The sequence below is a fragment of the Myotis davidii genome, unplaced genomic scaffold (assembly GCF_000327345.1).
Source record: "Myotis davidii unplaced genomic scaffold, ASM32734v1 scaffold97, whole genome shotgun sequence".
NCBI classification, from domain to species: domain Eukaryota; kingdom Metazoa; phylum Chordata; class Mammalia; order Chiroptera; family Vespertilionidae; genus Myotis; species Myotis davidii.
Window position 1 is genome coordinate 1,482,447 of NW_006289392.1, and position 10,446 is coordinate 1,492,892.

The 10,446-nt window shown below is 44.6% G+C and overlaps 1 long non-coding RNA gene across 1 annotated transcript in view; it reads left to right on the forward strand.

The window, feature by feature from the left end:
* The window catches only part of LOC107182768, a 24,471-nt gene extending 21,760 nt beyond the window's left edge, over positions 1-2,711 (forward strand). The window contains exon 2 of the long non-coding RNA XR_001513501.1: positions 2,527-2,711. This is a non-coding gene — a long non-coding RNA (uncharacterized LOC107182768). The remainder of the gene's footprint in view (positions 1-2,526) is intronic.
* Positions 2,712-10,446: the final 7,735 nt, after the last annotated feature.

Below are 10,446 nucleotides of genomic sequence, written 5' to 3' on the forward strand. Positions count from 1 at the left end.
GTTTAAAGAAGTGCTGAGACCAGGAGGTAGGAGTCAGGGGAGACAGGAGTGCAGGGGGCAAAAGAAGTACCCTAAAAGTGGATGAGTCGTTATTCAGGGCAGGGTACTCATCCTGCTCAGCGGTGCAGGCTCCCCAGAGCAGGGCCCAGCTGCAATGCTCCAGCCGCTGCACCCCGCTTCCACCACTGGTAAACCGCTGTTGGATGTTTATTCACCACCTTTCATTTAGTCATTCTGGCCGGGGATTGGTCCTGGTGGATGTAAGGACAGGAAAAAGGCCTTCCTTTTTCTTTGCGGTGGCTTTGCATGACTTACGGGAAGTAACTGGTAATTAAACCCCAAGACTGTTAGCTCCTCTGATTCAAACAGCCCTCTGTTCAAACTGCAAGACAAGTTACTCTAATGGCTACGTTCTTGCATGCCCCTCCTCCCTGCTGTTTTCAGAACTCTGGGATAATTAGTAGAAAGTTCTCTTCTCCCCTCCCCTTCAAACAAGCCTCTTTGGACTCTTCATAACTTTTGCTCTGAGCATGTTTTACAGGCTTGGGGGAGATACTGACAAGACACCTCCCTAAGACATCTGCCCAGCTGTCTCCTGGAAAGCAAACAAACTGTCATTTTTCAAGACAGCCCCTGGTATCTGCTCAACTTCAGCCCAAGTCCTCCTCCCTTCCATGCCTGAGACCAATTCCAGCATGACAGCAGGGCTGCATCTGGAAATGGCTAAGGGCATTCACCCAAACCTGAATAGTATACATTAAATTGACTTCTTGGCTGCCAGACAGTTAAAGGGCATCTTAATCTACATGTTATTGCCTCCTACTGGCCAAACACCTGAACAGCCGTAGGCTATTCCCGCATTCTGACAATGGACTCTGTACCAAACCCTGGCCCTTTGAAGTGTATACCTCTGCCTCGCCTCAGGACAAGTTGTGTTAATGAAAAGCATGGGATCCTGGGGACGGAGAGAACCTAAGCCAGTGATGGCGAACCTTTTGAGCTCGGCGTGTCAGAATTTTGAAAAACCCTACCTTAACTCTGGTGCCGTGTCACATATAGAAAATTTTTGATATTTGCAACCATAGTAAAACAAAGATTTATATTTTTGATATTTATTTTATATATTTAAATGGCATTTAATAAAGAAAAATCAACCAAAAAAATGAGTTCACGTGTCACCGCTGACACGCGTGTCATAGGTTCGCCATCACTGATAAGACCTTAGACTTAAGACCTTAGAACTTAGCTCCTTTAGCTAAGCTCCTCTGACCCCCAAATGCCTTTCAAAATTATATCTCGTCTCCGGACTCTTTATTAGTCTCTGGCTTCCTATTTAATGTCTACGCACAGCCTTCTCCAGATTCCTGAACGCTTCTAGATGCTGGGACAAGAACCAGGCACTTCCATGTCACCTTGCAACAGCAGCACTACTCTTTAAAAGTGGAAGCTGCTTTCTGTTCCTGCCCTGTACTGACTAGCGATACACCAGCCCTGTCCTCTCTTGGAAAGTGAGATAAACTTCCTCCCTGCATCTCCTCTTTTAGTTGTGAATTCTTTCACAGCCCGCATCATTGGCCAAACCCTAACAGTGGAGAAATAAAATTGAAAACAAAATCTCTTTACACAGAAAACCTCTCCATAAACATAGAAGACAGTTTTATTATTGAATAAGCATTTAACCAAAATGTGATGTGCATGACAGGGAGTCAGCCAAAGAATGTAAAGACATCTCACCCTTCAGTATAACCAGGCAGATACTGCCTGTCAATCCATGTTGCCAGGACAAAATAACTGTTCCACAGGAAAAGAGGACCTGGTGGCAGGCACCATGTCTCACACATAGTTCACCCTAAACTCACTTGGAAATGTGGTGACCACCTGTGATTGCTCATTGCAATGATATAGAAGCAGCATGAAAATTTCAAATACCCAAGACAGGCTGACGGGAGCCAGATGCCCACTTTAAGCTCTCACAGCGCTATCTTCCTGATGTTTACATGTAGAGATGGCTCCTGGGTTGTTAAACTGATAGCAGGCTTGTTTAGCTTTTAAAAATATTTACATACATTTAAAGAAAAACAAAGAATTCGTAAGTTTTCTAAAGGAAATGCTCTAAGAGAAGGTATGTGTGATGGGGATCTCTTTCCTTTTTTATACCAGAGAAAATTCAACTTTATTTTTTAAGGTTTGTATTTACCCTTACAGTATTTATTGAGTACACAAAAGGAAGCTAGGTAGACAGGGACAGGGACCATGGGATGGGGAGGGAGAGAAGGAGATGGGGAGGGAGGGCACGGAGGGGAGGAAAGAAGAGAGACAAACTTTAAAATGTATGGATTATTGCTAAGACAGGTAGTTTGCAGATAACCAACCACAAGGCAATCAGGTATAAACCAATCCCAAAGATATTGCTAAGGCAAAATTATTTGAAAGGACCAATCAAGAGCTCGCAAGGCTGTATCTACCCCCTAGATTAGAAAGCCAGTGCTTCCTCCTCTCTTCTCTTCTCTCTCCCTTGCTCACTAGGTTCCTGGCTCCTGTGCCCACGTGGCTTACAGCCATGTGGGACTCTACACGTGTACTAACAGGCTTTAATCGCATGGATGCTGAAGGACACCCCGCTACAACATGGAACAGAAGCCGTGACACTGGCCTGAACCCTGCTGCACCTTTTCCAGGACTGGCTTCTCAATAAGCTTTGGTTCTGCTAACAGTTTTTGTCTGTGACTTCAATCTTCGATTTCACGAGACAGCGAACTCAGACTCCAACCCCACATTTTGGTTTCATTATGATCAAAAACTTGCTGAATGTAGTGCCAAGCTCATTTCTGTTCATTTGATCTCACTGGAGATAAGAAAAGAGCTTGTTATCAACCTTCAAAAAAGCACTTTGATTTTGAAGATTAAACTTTTTCCTCAAGGCCACTCATTAATTTCTCCAGTCATTGTTAGCTGAGCCCATTTTTTCTTCTTGGTCTATACACTATTTCAACAAATGAGGATGTTTTCAGGCATGTTTAGCCAACTTTACTGTGGAGAAAGTCCTTTGCCTTAAATTCTCTTGGATTCTGAATGGCAGTGAATTAAATAACGCTGTTGTTGTGCCCACTGTGCTGGGCTCTAGGAATAATTGGTGAACACAACAGGCATGAGCCTTCGCTCCTGGAGCTTACCCTCGGGCCGGGAATCAGACATATCACACACAGTGACCAATGCCGGAGTGCTGCTCCCAGGGAAGTACCGGTGCTGGGGCACAGCATGGTGAAGAAAGGGCCCCACCCTTGCCTGGGGCTGCCAGAGGCCAGATGATATAGGACCTCTAAGCCATTGTAAGGATTTGGGATCAAATTTTCAGTGTCTGGGCCTATCCCTAGAGGTTTAGATTCTCTGGTTTTGAGTTCAAGAGCCAATATTTTAGCAAGCTTCTCTGTAGGACCCTGGTATAGTCTCAATACTTCCCTTCAAGACATTCTGGGTTTTATAGCCTTTGAAGGATTTATAAAGACAGAGATTGAAATAATTGGATTTGAATGGATTGGTGGAGGGAGGGGACAGGAATTGTCATAGGGCAGTTGGATGGCTATTGCAGTAATTAAAGAAGGAATTCTTGGTAGCTTGAGAAGTGGACAGTTTTGGGATATTTAGGAGATAGCATAGGGCTTTGTGATTATTTTTTTTAAAATACATATTTTTATTGATTTTAGAGAGGGAGAGAGAAACATCAATGATGGGAGAGAATTATTGATTGGTTGCCTCCTGCACATCCCCTACTGGGGATTGAACCCGCAACCCAGGCATGTGCCCTTGACCGGAATAGAACTTGGGACACTATTCTGCAGGCTGATTATCCACTGAGTGAGTTTTGTGATCATTTAAATGTGAAAGGGGATGATGAAGGAGAGGGAGGTATCAAGACTGCCTTCCAGGTTTCAAATTTTAGTGACAAGCACATTGACATTGAGGGGTAGGGCACAGAGCCTGTGGAGATGGCTAGTATGCAGTTAGATACAGCAGTTGGGAGCTCAGGAGCTCCGGGACTGGTCTGTACTGGCGATGTGCATTTGCGAGTGGTCAGCTGGTAGTAATTGAAAGGGAGTGGCTGAGATCACCCAGAGGAAGGTCAGAGATGAGGAGAGAAGGTCTGGAACAAAACATGGACTGTGTCAGACTACATTTTGGTATGAATAGGAGCCAGCAGTAAAAATTGAAGAGAAATGGCTAGGGAGATGGGAGGAAAACTGGGAGAGTTTTCTCATAGACATATCTATGGGAGTGGCTCCTGGTGATTTTTCTGTATTTGTGCCCTCTCGCAGTCCAGGACTTGTTGGGGGGTGTCCGCCTGCTGGTTTTCTTCTGACTACTTTTAAGATGTTCTCTGCCTTTGTTGTTGTTGTTGTTTTTTATTTGTTTGTTTTGTTTTTGTAGTTTTCACTGAGTCAAACCGGTGAGGGCAACAGTTGGATTTTAAGATCCGTAGTCAGACGCGTTATCCATTGCGCCACTGGCCCGCCCGACAGTTGCATTTTAAAGGATTACCTACATACCTTGATTTTGCCTCTTGGCCCAAGCTGTTCACTGTGTAGCCTTTAATGGAAAAATTTTGCAATCCCTGTTCTTGACTCCTTAGCTACTTCGGAGTGAAAAGAAATCTTTTAACTCAAATGGGAAAGTCAGCCAGAACAGTGCTTCTCAAACGTGAGCATGGTCAGAATTCCCTGGAGGGCATGCTCCAATGGAGATGGCCGCCCGGTCCGATGTCTGCACTGGGTCCAGAGAAGTGGTATTTATTTATTTTTTAATTTTTAAAATCCTCACCCAAGGATATGTTTTTAGGTTTTAGAGATAAACACAGAAGGAGAGGGAGAGGGAGAAACATCAGTGTGAGAGAAACAGACTGGTTGCCTCCTGGACCTGCCCTGACTGGGAATCGAATCCATGACTTGTAGGTGCATGGGATGACATTCCAACCAATTGAGACACACCAGCCAGGGCAGGTTTTGTCTTTTTGATAATAGTCATTCTAACAGATGTGAGGTGACATCTCATTACTTTGGGTTTCCCTGATGGTTAGTGATGTTGAACATCGTTTTTCATGTCTATTGGCATCTGCATAACTTCTTTGGAAAAATGTCTGTTCAGGTCCTCTGCCCATTTTTTAATTGGGCTATTTGTTTTTTTCATATTGAGTTGTATAAGTTCTTTATATAAATATTTTGCATATTAGCCTCTTATAAGTATATGTTTCTTTTTCTTTTTTTAGACATTATATGTATTTTTTAAAATTATATTTCCAAGGCCTGTCTGTAAAAATGGTCTAGAAGCAATGACATCTCAGCACCAATGAGCATTTCTGTAACCCAGATCTTAGTTTCTAAGTACCACACCCCATCACCAGAAGGAACTGTGGTCCCTTCAGAAGCCGGACTCCACATCTCAGGCAGGAAGGAGCACCTGTGTCTGAAAGCTGGGAACTGAGAGACTCAGAGATCAGTGTCTAAAGATACAAGATCTTCACTGGTCAAATAGGCAGCAACTTAAGCTAAAAATAAGCCTCCCCAACCAACAAAAAAACCAACCCCTGAACTTTACTGTGATGCACTGTGTTAAAGGCACTTGAGTCCACAGTGACAGTCCCCTGCTGACCTTACATGCCACAGTAGGGGACTATGACAACCGCGGAGGTGGCTTCCTCCAAAGACGGGTTTCCTGTGAGAAATGCTTCCTGATCCTCATGCCCTCTCGGTGTGGCTGCCGTCATTGGCTCCATATCTGAACCAAAGCCCGGTGGGCTCCACCTGCCTCTGTGGGGACTGTTAGCAGGGGCACCGGGTCTAGATGCCTGACACCCCTCGCCCCGGGGCTGGCCCTCTGCCTGCCTCACGCCTCTAGCTGTGCTGCTCTGGTGAATCCAGGGGAGCCTGGGATGGATGTGGTTGACCTAAGTTCGCAGTGTCCACAATTAATTGGCATTTAGGGACAGGATTGTGGGATTGGCCTGTAGTGGTCTCAGCCTGGACCTGGGTGTTCAGAACAGAGCTGAGGGTGATGCTAGGCTCCTGGAACGATGCTGGGTGTGTCTGTCTGTGTCTCAAGCAGGCACTGGCCCCATCTAAGGGGGCTTGGGACAGAAGAAGTGCATGTTTCTTAAGTAATCCAGGTCCATGACAATAAAAAGCAAACACAAAGCTATTGCTTACGGTAAATGGGTGACTGTAGTAGCCATAGCTATGCCTCATCTGCCCCTCTTGGGGCACCATCTCCTCTCCTTCCTCCAGGAAAAGTTCAGGCTGTCAACCTGTCCAGCCTAGTGCTCTGCCTCCACTATGTGGGCTCTGGACACACGACTCTGTCCCCAGGCCCAGTGATGGTTGAGGGATGGGCACGTGGCTAACGCAGATTCCTCTTGGGATAGGTACGTGGATGTTCGGGGATGCTTTTTGCTCTGTGGTTGCTGAGCTGGAAGAAAGCGAATCTGCATCCCTGGGCAGCCTCCTTTCCTGCTGCAGGGCAAGGGCTGCTCTGGAGAAGGAAACTGAGGTGGAGACAGGGGAGCTTGGGGACATTTCACGTGTGTTGTGCCCGGCTCTCGTTTTGAGTCCCGTACTTGCCAGTTATGTGATAACAGCCCTTCTCACTTAGGCTGATTGGACATGGACTTTTGTCCTTAGCAACTGAAAGAGTCCTACTTGACCCAGTTACTTGGTGGTTAAAGTATCCACTCTAATGTTCTGGGAGACATTTATTAAACATCCTTTCTGGGCCTAAAGCCTACCACTCTATCCCCCTATACCAGTGATGGCGAACCTTTTGAGCTCAGCGTGCCAGCATTTTGAAAAACCCTAACTTAACTCTGGTGCCGTGTCACGTATAGAAATTGTTTGGTATTTGCAACCATAGTAAGACAAAGATTTATATTTTTGATATTTATTTTATATATTTAAATGCCATTTAACAAGAAAAATCAACCAAAAATATGAGTTCATGTGTCAGAGGTGACACACGAACTGTGTGTCATAGGTTCGCCATCACTGCCCTATACTTGCCAAGACAAAAACAGGATCATCAAGTTGTGGCTTTTAATGTTAAGTCCCTTAAGAACGGTAAGCTTTCTTTCAGAAAAATAAATGATATTTAGTAGAGAATACACAATATTTGCTAGATCCCTTAAGAAATCTTTTTCTAGAAATGATGCTTGCTATTTTAGTGTTCAATTAGAGAACAGAGAGGGACTCTGCTCACTGAACTCGCCCCAAACAAGATTCTAGAGATATGGTTGGATTCACCAAGGACCATTTATTTCTATCCCAGGGGATGAGGAAGTGGAGTCAGAACTCACATCCTGTTGTGCAGTTGTGTGTCTAACCTTTGGCGCTAAGTGAGTGCTTAGCGTAGCGTGGGGCGAGTTGAAGGTGTCGCTGGGCAGATGGCTGAAACTGTGATGTAATGTTGGAATATAGCTTAATGTGGCTTTGGGCAGGAGAGAACAGAGACCTTTGGTTTGTGTCCTGAAATTTCCATCTTATTGCTTAATAAATTTTAAAGGAAGCCCAGCACTGAAAACGAACTCACTCCAGATTGTATCATGGGATTGTACACTTAAAACCTACATAATTCCATTAACCAATGCCTCCCCAATATGTTTAATAAAAAGTTAAAAAATAAGTGTAATTATTTTGAGAAAAGAAAAACACACACACACACAGACAAGACACTCAAATTTGGAGCATTGTTGCCTGAAAATGCAGAACACCAGCTCAGGTGAATGGCAAGGGCAGTGACAGGGCTTTTTACCAGAATCCGTGACGAAGACCCAATAATTAATGTTTCTTGTGGCAGGAGAAGTGAAATTAAAAAAATAAAAACTCACAAGTCAAAAAGGTGAATAAATCCAAATAAGACCAACGGCATAGAAAGATCTCATTCAAAGAAATTCAAAAAACAAAGCTTGAATTTTAAAATTTAGAAGAAATGTATTTTTAAAAACTTTTGAGGAGCAGTAATTCCACTGGCGCAGAATCTCCCAGGAAGTAAGTTTTCCGTCAAGTGGTCACTGACGCACTTAATTCAAGCTGTTTGCAAATGTGTGAACTCTGTCTCCATTCCAAACTGCTGGGAGCCGAGGGCTCGTCTCAGCCTTGCATTTTTCTTCCACCTTTTCACTCTCTGGTAAAACAAACAGCCTCACCAGCAGCATTTAGCACCACCTTTGTCACAGCCCTTCCTGTGCGCTTGCACAGCCTCCTGCACTGTGGTGCTCTGCAGGAATGTAGCACAGGTACTGTTAGGATCCAAGCACAGTAGCAGGAAGGCGCATTGAAGAATCGCTCAATGCCCTAACCCAGTGGTCAGCAAACTGTGGCCCCTTGAGTGTGGCTCTTACACAAAATACCACGTGTGGGCGCGCACGTACACTGCGATTGAACTTCGTGGCCACACTCAAGAGGCCAAAGAGCCGCATGTGGCTCGTGAGCCGCGGTTTGCCGACCATGGCCCTAACCAGTTTGGCTCAGTGGATAGAGCGTCAGCCTACGGACTGGAGGGTCCTTGGTAAACCCAGAATCGCATAGCTCAGTGATTGAATGTCGACCTATGAACCAGGAGGTCAGGGTTCGATTTCCAGTTAGGGCATATGCCTGGGTTGTGGACTCCATCCCCAGTTTGGGATGTGCAGGAGGTAGCTGATCAATGATTCTTTCTTATCATTGATGTCTCTCTCTCTCTCTCCCTCTCCCTTCCTTTCTGAAATCAATAAAAATATTTCTTTACAAAAGAATTGGCAAATTTGTGCTTCTTACCAAGGGGTGGTTTATAAGCCTGCTTCTTCCTCACCCACTTATCAAGGGCCGACACTGTAGCTATGTAAGGTTCAGGGATATAGAGATGAAAAAAATATCTTCTGCTCTTAAGGGGCCCGCAGCTTAGTGTAAATCCAAGTGTGGAAGACAATAGTGTAAAGGCTCATCACCACTGTTTCTGAGATTCTGAGGTTAGGAATGCAGCCTTTAGCTCTGAGACAAGGCCGTTAACAACCCGGGGGCATTCAAGGCATTAGCCTAGACCCATGGTCGTGGTCGGCAAACTGCGGCTCGCGAGCCACATGCGGCTCTTTGGCCCCTTCAGTGTGGCTCTTCCTAAGCCTTAAGAGTACCCTATTTAAGTTAATAACAATGTACCTACCTATATAGTTTAAGTTTAAAAAATTTGGCTCTCAAAAGAAATTTCAATTGTTGTACTGTTGATATTTGGCTCTGTTGACTAATGAGTTTGCCGACCACTGGCCTACACAAAACTGTGATTTAACAAACCAGAGTTAAACAAGTAGAGCTACCTGTGAAGTCTAGATGTTAACTAAGTACTCATGAAAGGATTTTGGAAAATAACTCTCAGGAAATCTCCTTACAAACAGAAGAATCTACACATGCTTGTTTAGTTGGGATTTCGGCGCATTTCCCCTTAGGTTTAGCTGTATTTTGAACAGTTGCCCATCTTCTTTCTCCCTTCCTCCCTCTCTCCCTATGTACAGTACAGCAAATTTCATCCCTATCATGAAAGCAGGTGCAAGGTGCCCTAGCTAATGAGTTGGCAACTAGTGGTCCTGAGCAGCCACCTTCCCCCCAGTGCACACCAAATACTGTCACACTGTCCAACCTGTCGTTCACGCCTCCGCCCTGTATTCTGAATTTGAGTACACTAAGATCCTGGTTGTCCTGCACCATTCGGCATGCTTGTCATTTCCTCAGCTTTTCTCCAGCAGGAGGTGTGATTGTATTAGGAGATGTGAGCGGGTACGGTGCACAGAGGTTTTCGGCATACCCCTCTGGGCTCCCTGCTGATTCTCTCAGCTGGCTGTTAGTTGTAATGCTGCGTTGCTAGATTATAACAGTTCTTCTCATAGCTCCCACTGTCCCGCTAGCAATAACTTCACTCCTTCCTACAGCTTGTCTCTTTGTCAAAAAGTTTCTATTCATACAACCTTGCTGAATTTAATATTCTGTTATTTTTTTAGTTCCCACTACCCTAATCTAGTTTGTGTTCCCTGTGATTTTCATAGTTATGACAGCAGCAGGAAGATTTAAAATGTTGATAAACAGACCCTGGCCGGGTAGTTCAGTTGGCTAGAGCATTGTCCTGTTGATGTAAAAACATTCAAACCTGTAAAGAGTTTTTGTGAGTTTATTTGAGCCAGCTGTCGACAATTGCTGGGAAGCAGGATCTCAAGGGATTGGGATAATGCTCCCGAGAATGGCGGGTTTTCATCTATTTTTATACATTGCAATCAAAGGAGGGGACGTAAGTGGGTTACATGAAATCCACTGGTGACAGATTAGAGAGGTGGGAGAAAGCAAGGCGGGGAAACCACTGGGATTGGATAAAACGTAAAATGATAGACACATACTTAAGTGGGTGCAGGAACAATTAACATGATAAGATGAAGGAATTTATGGT